The sequence below is a fragment of the Schistocerca nitens genome, chromosome 3 (genome assembly GCF_023898315.1).
Source record: "Schistocerca nitens isolate TAMUIC-IGC-003100 chromosome 3, iqSchNite1.1, whole genome shotgun sequence".
NCBI classification, from domain to species: domain Eukaryota; kingdom Metazoa; phylum Arthropoda; class Insecta; order Orthoptera; family Acrididae; genus Schistocerca; species Schistocerca nitens.
The window spans coordinates 376,961,255-376,978,928 of NC_064616.1; the positions used below are offsets into that span (position 1 = coordinate 376,961,255).

Below are 17,674 nucleotides of genomic sequence, written 5' to 3' on the forward strand. Positions count from 1 at the left end.
GCTGACAGTAGACTTTCTTTGAACGACTCTAGAACTGTCACAGCTGAATCGTGGTCAGTAAAAACATCCAATAATTTAACTATATATGACGGTAGTATCTGTTCCCGAAAGAACAGTTACCGTGGATGACCATGCAGCTTTGCTAGAAATGAAATGATAATTAAATGGACACGCTAGCTGCAAATAGGCGTTGATGTACTTCATTGGGGACATGTTGAAAATGTGTGCCCCGACCGGGACTCGAACCCGGGATCTCCTGCTTACATGGCAGACGCTCTATCCATCTGAGCCACCGCAGGCACAGATGATAGTGCGTCTGCAGGGACTTATCCCTTGCACGCTCCCCGTGAGATCCACATTCCCAACGTGACCACACCACTACATTCGTAGTGCGCCTAATAGATGTTTGCCCATCATACTCATTACTCGTGGCAGGAGATCCCGGGTTCGAGTCCCGGTCGGGGCACACATTTTCAACATGTCCCCAATCAAGTACATCAACGCCTATTTGCAGCTAGGGTGTCCATTTATATCATTTCATCCAATAATTTAACTGGTTTCACCTACACCTGCTATACGCGACCAGGTAACTTCACTGTCATAGCCGGCCGGAGTGGCCGTGCGGTTCTAGGCGCTACAGTCCGGAACCGCGAGACCGCTACGGTCGCAGGTTCGAATCCTGCCTCGGGCATGGATGTGTGTGATGTCCTTAGGTTAGTTAGGTTTAAGTAGTTCTAAGTTCTAGGGGACTGATGACCTGAGAAGTTGAGTCCCATAGTGCTCAGAGCCATTTGAACCATTTTTTTCACTGTCATACTCAACTTCGATCTCAATTGAGGCAATACTTTTGTCAACTGCAATGACAACTCCCCCTCCTATGGCCTATAATCTCTCTTTGCGATATACCTTCCACGACTCGCTAAATATCTCAGAGCTTTCCACTTCGGGTTTCAGCCATCTCTCACTGCCGCCAATAATTTGAGAGTGAAACTTTCTTTGAGGGCAACAAATTCTGGAACTGTATTACGAATATTTCGACAGTTTACTGATGACATTTTGACAGTCTAAGTATCTTTACTCTGAACACCGTCTGACTTCCCTTGCTGCCTATCGACTGGCGAGTGTTCATCAGAGCATCTCTAACCAGCTTCTACCCTAAAAAACCCTCATGTGTGCTATACAAGTACTCTGCTACCCGAGTCGCTGCTTCCTTTGTTTAGTGCACCCCTGATCTATCAAGGGGAGCCCTATAAATCCCCACACTATAACGCAGCTCTAGAAATCTGCAGGCAAGACCGTCACAGAATCACTAAGCCTTTGGTTGATACCCTCCTCTTGGCTCCAAATCAAAGTACGTTAATGAACTCTGGGAACAATGTTGCAAATTTCGAGCTGTAGTTGCACCCCACATGCGAGGCCAGCAGTTCTCACCACCTGACAGCCGCCTGTGTGAACTGAGGATGGGCCCAGAACCTGTGCGGCAGCAGTCGTTGATGCCGACGTGTGCCACAATTTGAGACGACTATACCCTGCACGCTCGATAGCCACAGACTAAGCCGACCGGCAGAGATACCGAATGCACATTCCTTTTTTTTTTTTTTTTTTCAGCGCTAGGCGCTATCTGCCTAAGGGCCGCCATAATGCTCGTAACGTTGGAGTTCGCAATAGCTAGTAAACCCCTGCCCCTGTGTGCCTATTCGGACACTGCTGAAGGAGCGACCTTCACTTAACGACCACGAGAAGCTGCGTTGGCGTAGAATTGTCAGTGCTACAATAGAAGCAACACTGCGTGAAATAACGGCAGAAATCAATATGGGACGTACGACGAACTTATCAGTTAGGACAGTTTCGCAAAAATCTGTTGTTAATGGGCTAAGGCAGCAGAAGAACCACACGAGTACCTTTACTAACAGCACGACGTCACCTGCAGTGTCCCTCCTGAGCTCGTAAACATGTCGGTTGGACCCTAGACGACAGGAAAACCGTGGCCTGGTCAGATAAGTCCTGATTTCAGTTGGTAATAACTGATGGTATGTTGCGACCGTGGCGCAGACCCCACGAAGTCATGGACCCAAGATGTTAACAAGGAACTGCGCAAGATGGTAGTGGCTCCATAACGCTGTGGGCTGTGTCTACATGCAATGGACTGCGTCCTGTGGCTTGTTCGGCTACTTGGAGACTATTTGCAGCCATTCACAGATTTCATTTTCCCATACAACGATGGAATTGCTATGGTTGTCAATGCGCCGTGTAATCGGGCTACAATTGTTTGCGACTGGTTTTAAGAAAATTCTGGACAGTTCGAGCGAATAATTTGGCCACCCAGATCGCCATCATGAATTGTATCGAACATTTATGGGACATGACTGAAGGTCAGTCCGTCCACAAAATCCCGCACCGGCAACACTTTCGCAGTTATGGACCGCTGTAGGGTCATCATCGCTCAATGTATCTGCAGGGAACTTCCAACGACTTGTTAAGTTGCTGCTCTACGCCGGTAAAAAGAGGTCCGACACGATATTATGAGGTATCACATGGCTTATGTCACCTCAGTGTATATTGTGAAAGTGGACTTTTAATGCCAGTCTCATTGAAAAATTGCTTACAAGACATTACGGATGAACACAGTAGTCTCATTGATCGGTTTTGTGCAGTCAACACTTCCTATTTAAGGAATCAGTTGTCCTACAAAAATATAATACACTAATGTTTAGAATGGAGTCCATTCTATGACAAGTCCTGGTATCTTTCGCCTCTTTAAATAAATGATTATGCATCCACTGTGCAATATGCTGGTTAAGTGATGCAAGGAGACGACGGCTAACCTAAATCTGGATGATCGGAAAGAGATTATCACGAATGCGTGTTCGGTATCTTTATTTACCTTGTGGTGCCGTGCTCGGTTGTTTTTGTCGTAGTATAACGTTTTATGGGGTGTGCTTTCGGTTATAATAGAATGCGTAAGCTGTGCGCTGCAGGCTGTGGGCCTCCAGCTGTGGGCGACAGCGCGCTTGCGTCACGCCTGCCTTTAATATATAAGCGCGCCCCACGCCGTTAATCACCTGTGGCCATTTTAATTACACCTTGCGGGCTGCGGAGAAAACGTCAGTCACACACACTCGAGAATATTTCTGCCTTAAAACCGTCTTATCCTAGAGAAGAATTTATTTTGCTGTATGAGTTTCATATGAGGGTGAGTCAAGTGAAAATTTTAAATCTCATGAAAAAGTGAAAATTTGCTCAGCAAGCCCGTAAGTTGGCCACCATGCCCAAATAGTGTTCAGGATGGATACAGGTGTCAGCATAGATCAGATTCATAAACATTGGCACCTTAATATTGTAAAACTAGATGCCTAACAAGGAAATTGATCTAGATAAGAATTGGCTTTAGTTATTCGGTTTTTTAGAAGTAAAAGCGTAATACAAATTTATCGTAAAAAAAGGCAGATCATTAAGATGAATCAACGATGGGTTTCGGGGCCTGTAGAAGACGAGGTCGTTAAACACAGATCGTAAGTTCAGATTATGGGAAAGATATTTAGAGTGTTTCTATCATAGGAAATGTCCCGGAATTTTTCCTTTAGCGAGTCTAGAAAACAACGGCAAAACGAAATTTCGATGTTATATATTTTTTGAGCAAACGTCGTCTCGAATCTGAATCTACACTCCTGGAAATTGAAATAAGAACACCGTGAATTCATTGTCCCAGGAAGGGGAAACTTTATTGACACATTCCTGGGGTCAGATACATCACATGATCACACTGACAGAACCACAGGCACATAGACACAGGCAACAGAGCATGCACAATGTCGGCACTAGTACAGTGTATATCCACCTTTCGCAGCAATGCAGGCTGCTATTCTCCCACGGAGACGATCGTAGAGATGCTGGATGTAGTCCTGTGGAACGGCTTGCCATGCCATTTCCACCTGGCGCCTCAGTTGGACCAGCGTTCGTGCTGGACGTGCAGACCGCGTGAGACGACGCTTCATCCAGTCCCAAACATGCTCAATAGGGGACAGATCCGGAGATCGTGCTGGCCAGGGTAGTTGACTTACACCTTCTAGAGCACGTTGGGTGGCACGGGATACATGCGGACGTGCATTGTCCTGTTGGAACAGCAAGTTCCCTTTCCGGTCTAGGAATGGTAGAACGATGGGTTCGATGACGGTTTGGATGTACCGTGCACTATTCAGTGTCCCCTCGACGATCACCAGTGGTGTACGGCCAGTGTAGGAGATCGCTCCCCACACCATGATGCCGGGTGTTGGCCCTGTGTGCCTCGGTCGTATGGAGTCCTGATTGTGGCGCTCACCTGCACGGCGCCAAACACGCATACGACCATCATTGGCACCAAGGCAGAAGCGACTCTCATCGCTGAAGACGACACGTCTCCATTCGTCCCTCCATTCATGCCTGTCGTGACACCACTGGAGGCGGGCTGCACGATGTTGGGGCGTGAGCGGAAGACGGCCTAACGGTGTGCGGGACCGTAGCCCAGCTTCATGGAGACGGTTGCGAATGGTCCTCGCCGATACCCCAGGAGCAACAGTGTCCCTAATTTGCTGGGAAGTGGCGGTGCGGTCCCCTACGGCACTGCGTAGGATCCTACGGTCTTGGCGTGCATCCGTGCGTCGCTGCGGTCCGGTCCCAGGTCGACGGGCACGTGCACCTTCCGCCGACCACTGGCGACAACATCGATGTACTGTGGAGACCTCCCGCCCCACGTGTTGAGCAATTCGGCGGTACGTCCACCCGGCCTCCCGCATGCCCACTATACGCCCTCGCTCAAAGTCCGTCAACTGCACATACGGTTCACGTCCACGCTGTCGCGGCATGCTACCAGTGTTAAAGACTGCGATGGAGCTCCGTATGCCACGGCAAACTGGCTGACACTGACGGCGGCGGTGCACAAATGCTGCGCAGCTAGCGCCATTCGACGGCGAACACCGCGGTTCCTGGTGTGTCCGCTGTGCCGTGCGTGTGATCATTGCTTGAACAGCCCTTTCGCAGGGTCCGGAGCAAGTATGGTGGGTCTGACACACCGGTGTCAATGTGTTCTTTTTTCCATTTCCAGGAGTGTATTATGTAGTGCTTGGGTAATAACTGATACTGTGCTTGCGTAATAAATGATATTTTAAAAAACTTTTGTGGTTTTTGTTTGGCTCGCCATCGTAATTCATTTAATCACGTACTACAAAGACAGTTGCTTCAGTTCTCCTCCTCACTCGTCGTGCGTTGCTAGGGGAAAATACTCATTCCTGTGTTCGGAGCATCGTAATTAACAGCTAAATCTGAAATGAGAGAAAATATATGATTGTGACTGTGTAGTTACGAGACGACACTGACTTCACCGTGGAATTTTTCCATAACAAGTGTGTATTTGAAATGTAAACTATTCGATTAACTCCCTATCTAATTGGACTCAAAATTCACATATGGACTACTCTAAAAAGATACTACAGACATACTATTTCAGAACATAACATGATACGATTTTAGGTACCATCACACTCGATAAAGGAGTTATTCAATGTGTTGTCCTCGCATTTGGATGGAGTACTGCATTCCCCTTTGTAGTGACTTACAATTTGTTTCGAACTGCCCGAATCATTACGTAAAGCTTGCTAAGACTGAACAATTTGTTGCTCCAATTTATCAACTATATCAAGAGAAGCTTTCTTACTTGTGGCCGAGGAAAACATTTCAGACAAACTGCCACTCAGAATCGACTCAAAAGGCGTCAATGAAACCACTCCTTCCTTAGGGGCGTCCATTTACACACATATGGCGATCGTAAACTGTTGTTTGCAGTGCGATGTGCAACACACGACGTTCTTGACAACCTTAGACACTGCTGACATCCCCCAGACGATTGAACCCTTCTCTCAGGACATCGTATTCAGCAACGGCGAGTTCTGTTATGGTATACAGAGTGGAAACAATCGGGACCGTTGAAAGCCATTCTACGAAATTTGAGCGTGAATTAAGATGAGAGTCGTCCATGGTGACCGTGCGGTTCTAGGCGCTTCAGTCTGGAACCGCGTGACCGCTACGGTCGCAGGTTCGAATCCTGCCTAAGCCATGGATGTGTGTGATGTCCTTAGGTTAGTTAGGTTTAAGTAGTTCTAAGTTCTAGGGGACTGATGACCTCAGATGTTAAATCCCATAGTGCTCAGAGCCATTTTAACTAAGATGGGAAGGGTGTTTATGCTATTTCAGCCCTCCTGTTTAGCTCTGTCCTGTGGCATGACGCATGATTAAATAAAGTAGCGAAGGATCACTCTAAGAGCCCCCAGTTAGGCAACACCATCGGTGCCACCAGTGCACCTTTGTTGAGCACTTTAAAAATGTTCCTATACAGAGCAACAGATTCTTAGGCTGCTTCGACGCCCTTGGAACAGGAAATGGAGGTAATGACAGTGGCACGTAAAGTGCCCTCCACCACACACCGTTGGGTGGCTTGTGGAGTATAAATGTAGATGTAGATGTACACTCAGCATGAACACAAGCATGTGCTAGAGCAGATGCGTATCAGAACTCATTTTAGTTGTTGGTCTGCAAGCACCTAGAAAACAGTCAAGGGTTGTCACTAGTTGGGAGATGGGGGTTCTCAGCGCAGTTTTGATCTCAAATTGATATGTACATTAATTAAATTCATCAATTAATCACACCCTGCCCAGACAATCCCAGCCCCTGACCACTCCCTTCCCAGCCCAGATGATGCCACTTGTTTTCCTCAGCCTGCACGTGGGCCCCAGCCACCTCCCCCCTCCCCACCATCACCATGCCCCTATCCCTCCCCCATCCTATTGGCAAAAATTTACAATTTTGGGGCGAATTTCGAAATTTGGTGGCAATTTCCAACTTTCGCTGTAAAAATCAATTGTCAGTTCAGAGGATGTAATATTAACGGAAATTTCATGTCCATTATAATTATCCGGGCTTCTGCCGTGGTAGGTTGATGAATTCTGTGTCAATTGCCAACGTTTCGTCCCTGTCTGCGGGAGACATCTTCAAGGGGGTCTGTAGCTCGATAGAAGGTCCAACACACCCACTGGCTCGCTACTGACTGCCGCTAAATTCCGTGTCCGCGCGCTCCCGCGCCACGGCGTGACGTCACGTGTTTTGAAAACGTCAGTGTAATTGGCCGCTGTCCGCTGCCGTTGATTGCCGTTGCCATTAGCCAGTAGTGGACGGATGGTACACATCTTCTTTAACACTGGCATCCATATACCGTTTAATTTCATGCCCTCCTCCTTTAGACTGAAATTATTAGGTGGTTCCCTGGCTGGAAAGCACGCTCCGCAACAGCTGATCGTTCCGTTTATCCTCTTCCACAATTGCCCTTGTGCTCTTCCATACGTTTTGAAACAGTTCTTTTAGTGCTACCCACATAAACATCTCCACAGCTGCTTGGGATCCTTCCTATACACTCCAGCTTTTTCCAATGGTTTGCGAGCGTCCTTGGCAGGCTTAAGGTATTCTTGTATCTTCCTGGTGGGCTTGTAAATTACAGTAATATTCCACTTCGTCAAGATCCTCCCTATTCTTTCTGTTACATTTTTAACAAACGGCAGGAAAACCTTAGATTTTGTAGTAGCCTGTGCGTCACTATGATTTCTGCGTGGCTGTCTCAACGCACGTTTTATTTCGGCGGACGAATATCCGTTCTTCATTAGTGCATTGTGGAGATGTTCCATCTCAGTGTCGAGCAACTCAGGTTCACAAATACTTCTAGCTCTGTCCGCTAACGTCTTGATAACACCCCGCTTCAGTTGTGGGTGGTGTTTCTAATCCCGGTGCAAATAACGGTCCGTGTGCGTGGGTTTGCGGTATACTGAGTGGCCCAAACTACCATTTTCGTTTCTAAAAACAAGCACATCGAAGAAATGCAATTTGCTGTCCACCTCATCCTCCATTGCAAACTGAATTCTCGTGTTTATACTATTCAGATATTCGCGGAACCGGCTTGGTTCCTCCCTGCCATGTCTCCACAGCACAAGCATGTCATCCACGTATCGGAACCATACATTTAGTTTTTTGCTGGCAGTACCTAAGGCCTGTTCTTCGAATTTCTCCATAAAGAAGTTTGCAATTACGGGACGTAGGGGGCTTCCCACAGCCACGCCATCCGCTTGCTCATAAAACTGTTCATTCCACTTGAAGTATGTGGTTGTCAAACAACACTTAAGCAGTTCTGAAATATCGGCAGGAAAAATTCTATCCAGCTGTTCCAATACATCATTAAGTGGAACCATGGTAAACAGCGAGACCACATCGAAGCTGACCAATTTGTCCTCCGGCTGGACCACTATGCCATTCAATCTGCTGATGAAATGTGTCGAATTCTTTATATAAGAGCCCGAACGGCCCACATGTGGTTTTAACAGCGTAGTCAAAAACTTGCCTAAGAGTAGGTGGGCGAACCAATGGCAGTTAGTATCGGTCTTAACGGTACATTTTCTTTACGAATTTTGGGCAATCCATAAAGCCTCGGTGGTAGCGCAACCGAATTGCAGAGACCTTTCTAAATAGTATAAACTCGAGAATTCAGTTTACAATGGAGGAGGAGATAGACGGCAAATTACATTCCCTCGATGTGCTTGTTTTTAGAAACGAAAATGGTAGTTTTGGGCCACTCAGCATACCGAAAACCCACGCACACGGATCGTTATTTGAACCGGGATTCGAAACACCACCCACAACAGAAGAGGGGTGTTATCACGACGTTAGCGGACAGAGCTAGAAATATTTGTGAACCTGAGTTGCTCGACGCTGAGATGGAACATCTCCACAATGCACTAATGAAGAACGGATATTCGTCCGCCGAAATAAAACGTGCGTTGAGACAGCCACGCAGAAATCATAGTGACGCACAGGCTACTACAAAATCTAAGGTCTTCCTGCCGTTTGTTGAAAATGTAACAGAAAGAATAGGGAGGATCTTGACGAAGCGGAATGTTACCGTAATTTACATGCCCACCAGGAAGATACAGGAATACCTTAAGCCTGCCAAGGGCGCTCACAAACCATTGGATAAAGCTGGAGTGTCTAGGAAGGATCCCATGCAGCTGTGGAGATGTTTATGTGGGTACCACTAAGAGAACTGTTTCAAAACGTTTGGAAGAGCACAAGGGCAATTGTAGAAGAGGAGAAACGGAACGATCAGCTGTTGCGGAGCATGCTTTCCAGCCAGGGAACCATCATATTCGTTTCGAGGAGACGCAAATACTAGCTGCCACAAGAGGATATTACGAAAGGCTCTACAGGGAGGCATCGAAATCGCTAAACACCATAATAATTTCGGTCGAAAGGAGGAGGGTGTGAAATTAAACGGTATATGGATGTCGGTGTTAAAGAAGATGTGTACCATCCGTCCCCTACTGGGTGATGGCAACGGCGATCGACGGCAGCGGACAGCGGCCAATTGCACTGACGTTTTCAAAACACGTGACGTCACGCCGCGGCGCGGGAGCGTCCGGACACGGAATTTAGCGGCCGTCAGTAGCGTGCCACTGGGTGTGTGGGACCTTCCATCGAGCTACAGACCCCCTTGAAGATGTTTCCCGCAGACGGGGACGAAATGTTGGAAATTGACACAGAATTCATCAACCGACCACGGCATAACAGCCCGGATTATTATAATGGACATGACATTTTCGGCCGTGAAAGACTACATTTTAGTATTAACGGAAATTGTTGATGTAAATTGTTTATAAAATGGTAATAGGTGGTAGAAATCGAAAAAAAGGAAAACAATTTAAATAACAGGAAATCGAAAAATTATGCTCAGAGAAGGACATAATTTGCATTCCTTCAGACAGGTATACTACTGCTTAACTTCTGGTCACCGCTTCATATAGTGCGATTGCAAAGTCATTAAGACACTCCGCATTGCTGCTGGGCTCATGCATTTCCACCATTCACCACGCGTAGGGACTGGGCCATTGTAGCTTCCGCACTGCCAACCCCCCACCACTCCATCTGCATCAGGTAGCAGCTTCCCAGCCCAGCCACGTTGACGACAGCCACCTTGTGGGACACTGAAGGACACACATACCCCACGCCCTGTGGCCAGCTGTGGGCATTTTGACATGAAAGGCGCCACACCACTCGAGCTCTTAACTCTCGGACTGCCTAATGTCACAACTGCGACACATGCAGGACTTGGTCATGTGTCTGTCGGTCTACTGATGACCATTTGCCTGCACCCGGCCCTCAACTTCCGTGCCACCTTGTGGTGGGATGGGGGGGGGGGGGGGGGAGATGGCAGTCAGCAGCTGGAAATCGGCAGAAGATCATATTGTACAATGCCTCTCTCAAGGCGCACTTTGATGGTCATTATTATGAACAATAGAATTGTTTTCAAAGGTTAGCGCCTTTCCCCACAGCTCTGTCTAAGGAAAATAGAAACATATATTTTGAGAGATGAAGCTGGCACTGGACATGTCAAGCTATCCATTTGTCTCAGACTGAACAAATGGTGGTTCTCTACAGATAGCAGATGTGTACAATTTTCCATCCACTTGCCAAAAAACAACGGATATTTTGAGAAAGGGGCCTCTACTTGTTTCACAAATTTTTTTGTCTCCCACAGCAACTGCCTGCACCAAGAAGAAAAAGAAAGCTGGGTTCGCATCCTCACACCACAGCTATACAATGACTAACAACAATATGTATTTCGAAGGGTTTCCTTCAGAATGAACAAAGCTAAAGCTAGCAGCTGCATCTGATATTCCAGCCACTTGCAAGAAAACAAAGGATATTTGTCTCTGTGCCGGCCGGAGTGGCCGTGCGGTTCTAGGCGCTACAGTCTGGAGCCGCGCGACCGCTACGATCGCAGGTTCGAATCCTGCCTCGGGAATAGATGTGTGTGATGTCCTTAGGTTAGTTAGGTTTAAGTACAGTAGAGCGTCGATTATCCGAAGTAACTGGGGGATTTGGGTGTTCAGAAAACTGGTTTGTTCGGATAATCGAACTGGACATGTTTATTTGCCAAAAAGAAGTACTGTACAGTAAATTTATTCATAAAAACAGGCATCTCTTTTAGTATTTCAAAGTAACATATTCAGTAAGAATACATAGTAATAATCTCGTACTTGTCCCTCATAGAAAGGAAAACACGTATACGTTTAAGCATTTTGTATCGTCAGGTTCACTTCTTCACTCAGCAGCACACAAGTGGTCGTAACAGAGAACAGAAGGTGACTGTTTGCAACGTGAGAAGCTCTTCTTGGGGGCGAGCAATCCTTCAAATTGCGCGGAGCGGCACGCCTCAACTCTAAGCTGGCGCAGCTGTTGCTGTGAACAGCTTTGATACTGCCGCTACTTCTACTGCCAGTGCCAAGCCGACAGAAGTGTGCTGATTGTTGAAACACAGCGACTGGCGGCTTGGCTGGTCAGCAGCGCCTTGTGAAGGCCCCATTAGAAGCAATGTTCCACCAGCGGTGGCCCAGTGCGGCGACTACAGTGGGAAACTTGGTTTGGGAGTGAGGGGGATGATGGACGGTAGGGTGGAAGAGTAACAAGTGCGAGCGAGTACACAGTTCGGTTAAGCGGTGGTTCGGTTTGACCGACGTTCGGATAATCGACGCTCTACTGTAGTTCTAAGTTGTAGGGGACTGATGACCTCAGAAGTTGAGTCCCATAGTGCTCAGAGCCATTTGAACCATTTGTCTCTTCCCCCCCCCCCACCCACCACCCCGCCCCACAGATGTTATATTTTCCTCAAACAGCTGCACCAAGCCTGCATGTAGAAAAAAGAAAGCTAGGTTTGCGTTCTCACCCACAGTTGCTGGTATGGCACTCTGAATTCCTATTAGTCCTCTACGAAATAGAACGTGGAGTCTGAAGCTATATAAAGCCTTACCCCCACCGATATCGTCATGAGTCTTTGACACTGCATAGTTGTGTCAGTGTGATTCCTGCAACATGAAACGCTCATCCAGCAGTGATTCCAGCAGTAGTGATGGTGGGAAACGGCCGAACTTGGTTCAATTGCCATGTAAGTGTTTATGAAAAAATTATGAGTTCAAATTGCGATAGTTATGAAATTTCATAGTAAAGTATTCAAATTTTTGGAGATTGTGATACATTATCTTAACAAGTAGTTATAAAAGTTATTTTTTCTTACAATTACAGCATTCATTCCTGAAATGTTGATGTAACCTTGAACGCCAGCTGGAAGGTGAAAGTTTCCAGCAATCGGAGGACGCTGTGCTACCATCATGTAAGTACATCTCAAAATTCTGTGTGTGATTGTTATAAGTTAAGAAAGCATCTCTTAAAGTATTCAGATTTTACCAAGTGCTTATAACATTTCTACTTTGGTTCTAGCATTAGAGCAGCAGCAGCTGGAAGCTGAAAGTCCCCATAATGTGGAAGAGCTTGTGCTAGCATCATGTAAGTACATCTCCACATTCTGTGTGATAGTTTACATGTTCAGAAAGCAGCTCTTGACGTATTCAGATCGTAACTAGTGTTTACAAAAATTTTAATATCGCTGTTGCAGCATTAGAGCAGCAACTGATGGACATTGAGCTGCTGCTGGAGTCTGAAATGCAGCAAGAAAGTAAGTACAGTTGTAATATTTTGTTGTTACACTTTTTTTCATCACATACAGTTGTGTGAGGTATATACACTCCTGGAAATTGAAATAAGAACACCGTGAATTCATTGTCCCAGGAAGGGGAAACTTTATTGACACATTCCTGGGGTCAGATACATCACATGATCACACTGACAGAACCACAGGCACATAGACACAGGCAACAGAGCATGCACATTGTCGGCACTAGTACAGTGTATATCCACCTTTCGCAGCAATGCAGGCTGCTATTCTCCCATGGAGACGATCGTAGAGATGCTGGATGTAGTCCTGTGGAACGGCTTGCCATGCCATTTCCACCTGGCGCCTCAGTTGGACCAGCGTTCGTGCTGGACGTGCAGACCGCGTGAGACGACGCTTCATCCAATCCCAAACATGCTCAATGGGGGACAGATCCGGAGATCTTGCTGGCCAGGGTAGTTGACTTACACCTTCTAGAGCACGTTGGGTGGCACGGGATACATGCGGACGTGCATTGTCCTGTTGGAACAGCAAGTTCCCTTGCCGGTCTAGGAATGTTAGAACGATGGGTTCGATGACGGTTTGGATGTACCGTACACTATTCAGTGTCCCCTCGACGATCACCAGTGGTGTACGGCCAGTGTAGGAGATCGCTCCCCACACCATGATGCCGGCTGTTGGCCCTGTGTGCCTCGGTCGTATGCAGTCCTGATTGTGGCGCTCACCTGCACGGCGCCAAACACGCATACGACCATCATTGGCACCAAAGCAGAAGCGACTCTCATCGCTGAAGACGACACGTCTCCATTCGTCCCTCCATTCACGCCTGTCGCGACACCACTGGAGGCGGGCTGCACGATGTTGGGGCGTGAGCGGAAGACGGCCTAACGGTGTGCGGGACCGTAGCCCAGCTTCATGGAGACGGTTGCGAATGGTCCTCGCCGATACCCCAGGAGCAACAGTGTCCCTAATTTGCTGGGAAGTGGCGGTGCGGTCCCCTACGGCACTGCGTAGGATCCTACGGTCTTGGCGTGCATCCGTGCGTCGCTGCGGTCCGGTCCCAGGTCGACGGGCACGTGCACCTTCCGCCGACCACTGGCGACAACATCGATGTACTGTGGAGACCTCACGCCCCACGTGTTGAGCAATTCGGCGGTACGTCCACCCGGCCTCCCGCATGCCCACTATACGCCCTCGCTCAAAGTTGTCAACTGCACATACGGTTCACGTCCACGCTGTCGCGGCATGCTACCAGTGTTAAGGACTGCGATGGAGCTCCGTATGCCACGGCAAACTGGCTGACACTGACGGCGGCGGTGCACAAATGCTGCGCAGCTAGCGCCATTCGACGGCCAACACCGCGGTTCCTGGTGTGTCCGCTGTGCCGTGCGTGTGATCATTGCTTGTACAGCCCTCTCGCAGTGTCCGGAGCAAGTATGGTGGGTCTGACACACCGGTGTCAATGTGTTCTTTTTTCCATTTCCAGGAGTGTATTATTCATCGTTGTAGAGGAAAATGAGATTCTAGTAGGGGTATGCGTCAAGAATGATGACCAGGAGTCATCACCTGAATCTGGTATGAACTTTTTCCTTGTTTATTTAATTTGTTCGTAGTTATGTATAATCAATATCTCGCTTTAGTAAAATTCAGTACAATTTTTTTGTTGTTGTTTCTAATAATCAATATCTTGTTGTAGACGACTTCTGTGAGATAGATCGATGGCTCGACAACAACAACAATTCTAGCGAGGGTGAAATTCTTGAGTGGGAGTGTTATATGGTGACTACCGAAAAGCAGTGTCATCCCTCCTTTCTGGAACACGAGATGGAGATATTTGACTAGGTGGGAGAACTACCAGACAGATCGACTGAACTGCTAAATCCTGAGACCCAGAATGTAAAAGACGATTATAATGTGACCGTCATTGCTACAGCATATATTTACTATTCATTGATGTTCGTCTACTTAATTGTTGTTGTTTGTTTACAGCATATATTTAAAAACTCTTGAGTATCGTACTTAATTTTTTTCCGTTATTCATATGTTACAGAGGTGACACCAACACCGCCACGACAAGAGCTTGCTGTGGCATGTGCACCTAGAGTGGTGGTTGTTCAGGCGGATATCAAACACACATCCGAGCGGGGTGCACCGCCGTGGAAAGCGCCGCTCGTTGCCGTGCGAGAGGCAGCCACAGCTGCTGCAGTGACTGCCCTGAACCATCGCATACCCTCTGGTTTCCATGTGTGGGTCAGTCAGAGCAATGATCTCCCACCCCACAGGCTGGCGAAGTGTAGACTCAAACATGCAGCAGCATCAACGTGCGCCCTCTCTGCAGCCTGGGTGCTCCCTCAGGAGGTCACCGCCACTGCCTCCTACTACTCACGCTCCGGCTGCTCACCCTCGCCGGCAATGAAACGTATGTGTACCTCGGCGCATACCCCTCCCCACAAAGGCGACTTGTCCCCATCCACTGGCTGGACGCTGTCGTTACCTAGCTGTAGTATTAACGAAAATGAATCTGTGGCTAGTGGTAGTGTTCTATAGTCTCCTGACAGTGAAAGACATCAGATTGGCAGCGTCTCTAGAATACTCGGCGGTTGCTAGGGCATTTGAGGGGCGTATCGCATTTACTAGAATTGAGAATCCACCTGGCAGGTATCATCACCCAGTCAGGTTTATAGAAGCGGCAGAGTTCCTGAAAGCCACAGACGATCAGAGATATAATGCCATTAAATGTAATGCAGAGCTCTGCTAGGAGTTGACTCACCGACCCAAACTGCAGGCAGCTGCTGAGAAGAAAACCTTGCACTATGTCTGGAGTTATAATCATGTCTATGATCCGTTAAATGGAGTGTCCAGTTATATCAAACTCCCTGAGGATATTAAGAAGAAGTATTAGTGTTCAAAATTAAAAGGATAAGGCTTGCTTTGCATCGTCAGCTCTCGCTTGTAAGAGAAATTAAACAAAAGATCGGTAGGGCATATCTCGATATGGAATAGATCTTAACAATCGTGGATGTTATAACTTTGACGGTATTGAGTTCCCCATAAAGATTCAGGACATATCAAAATTTGAGGCACAAAATCCCGGAATATCGGTTCACGTTTATGGCCTGAAGAAGAAGCAGAAAAACAAGCCAGATGAGCAGGACAAGCATACTATAGTTGAACCACTGCGTTTTTCTAAATATTCAGGTGAGCGTGATCTTCGTGTAAACATGCTGCTCTTCTCTGAAGCATTACGTATTGGCTCCTTTGCAGCCAATTGTCGAAATATAAAGATAAGAAACACATTTGCTTTAAGTGTCTAAATAACTTTTCAGAAGAAAAATACTTAAAAAACATCTGGAGGACTATGAACCCAAGGAACCAGTACATGTTGTTATGCGTACAAAAGAAAACAAGTCCATTAAATCTACCAGGAACGATGTTTGCTTGCCCTATCACCCGCTGTGAAGGGAACCCCTTACCCTCACATGTCACTTTCACGTAAAAACACGTACCATATGAGCAGCCCAACTTCCATGATCATATGATTCAAGTCTTAGCCGCTATGAATCATATGTCAGGGATTATCCTGCAGTTTGGTTGCTCACTGAGCTTGAAAAACGTTCGTGGGATGTTGATAGACTTTACAGCACAGGACCAAATCTGAGGAGGATAAAAAATTATTTAATCATGCAGTTAACTGTCATATTTGTGGGCTGCCGTTAAATAGAAGAGATCATTCTCATCGTACGGGAAAGTACTGCAGTGCAGCTCACAACTAATGCTATTTGAAGTATCAATTACCACCACAAATGTCCGTTTTCTTCCATAATTTAAGTGTGTATGACGCTCACTTTCTAGAGCCATTGATTAATTTCGGTTGGGAGAAAAATCAGGTCAGTGTCCTGCCTGAAACTGTTGAGAAGGATATTTCATTCTCCACACGAATGACGCCCTAAACTACACTCCACTTCGTTGACACACTACGTTTTATACAGGCACTACTTCAGAAACTCGTTGAAACTCTAACTCAGGAGGATATGAATACCACCCAATTGGCTTACCCAGACGAGGAAAATTTTCATCTTGCGACTAGAAAAGGAGTTTTCCCTTATGAGTTTCAGGATAGTAAGGTGAAACTCGCCAATACCAGGCTACCCGACATATCTGCATTTACCAGTACTCTCACAGGCGATGCCATAACTAGTGCAGATAATGAGCATGACGTAAATATCTGGCGGGAATTCAAAATACCAAATTTGAGTGACTACGCAATATTATAAATGGACGCCGACGTGCGCTTTCTTGCGGATGTATTCGAAAAGTTCTGGAGTATATGCATGGTCACGCACTCCCTGGACAACGCTTTTTATTACACAGCACCTGGGTTGTCCTGGAACGCAATGCTCAAGAAAATGAGGCATAGCATCGAACTTTTGACTGATGCTGATATGCTTCTTTTCTTTGAGCGCAGGGTCTGTAGAAGACTTTGCCAGTGTGTCCATAGACACGCCATGGCAAATAATCCAAGTATGGGTGTGGGGTTCAACGCATCCCTCGATTTAAGTTATATCCCATATCGGATGTGAATAACTTATACAGGCACGCCATGATGCATCCACTTTCGTTTGGTGGGTTTCAATGGGTGCCCGAAAACGAATTAGAGGGATTAGGTGCAAAATTTTGGGTCTGGCGGCTGATTCCGATGTAGAGTATGTGGAGGTGGCAGACCTCATATATCCCATTAGTTTGCATGAAATGACAAGCGACTTGCCGTTATGTCCAGAGCAACAAGTTCTGCAAGGAAGCACTATTCCTGAACTGATGACCATGGTTGGACACAAGCAGAGGTATGTAATTCGTTATCGTAATCTCCTGCAGTGTCTCAGTTAGGGATGGAGCTAGGTACAATCACCAGTGCTATATCCTTCAACAAGTCCCCTGGTTGAAGGAATATATTGAATTAGATACCAAAAAGGAGGTGGGTGCGACTAGTGATGTCGAAAAATACTTTTACAAACTGATAAATAATTCCATTTGCGGTAAAACTATGCAGAATGTAAGAAATGATTGCGATATTTTGACTAGGACCGGGTCGGATGGGCTGTG

The 17,674-nt window shown here is 46.8% G+C and overlaps 1 non-coding gene across 1 annotated transcript; it reads right to left on the reverse strand.

The window, feature by feature from the left end:
- Positions 1 to 225: 225 nt before the first annotated feature.
- On the reverse strand, positions 226 to 300 carry Trnat-ugu (transfer RNA threonine (anticodon UGU)). Its single transcript has one exon. It is a non-coding gene; the product is annotated as a tRNA-Thr (tRNA).
- Between the last annotated feature and the right edge of the window lie 17,374 nt (positions 301 to 17,674).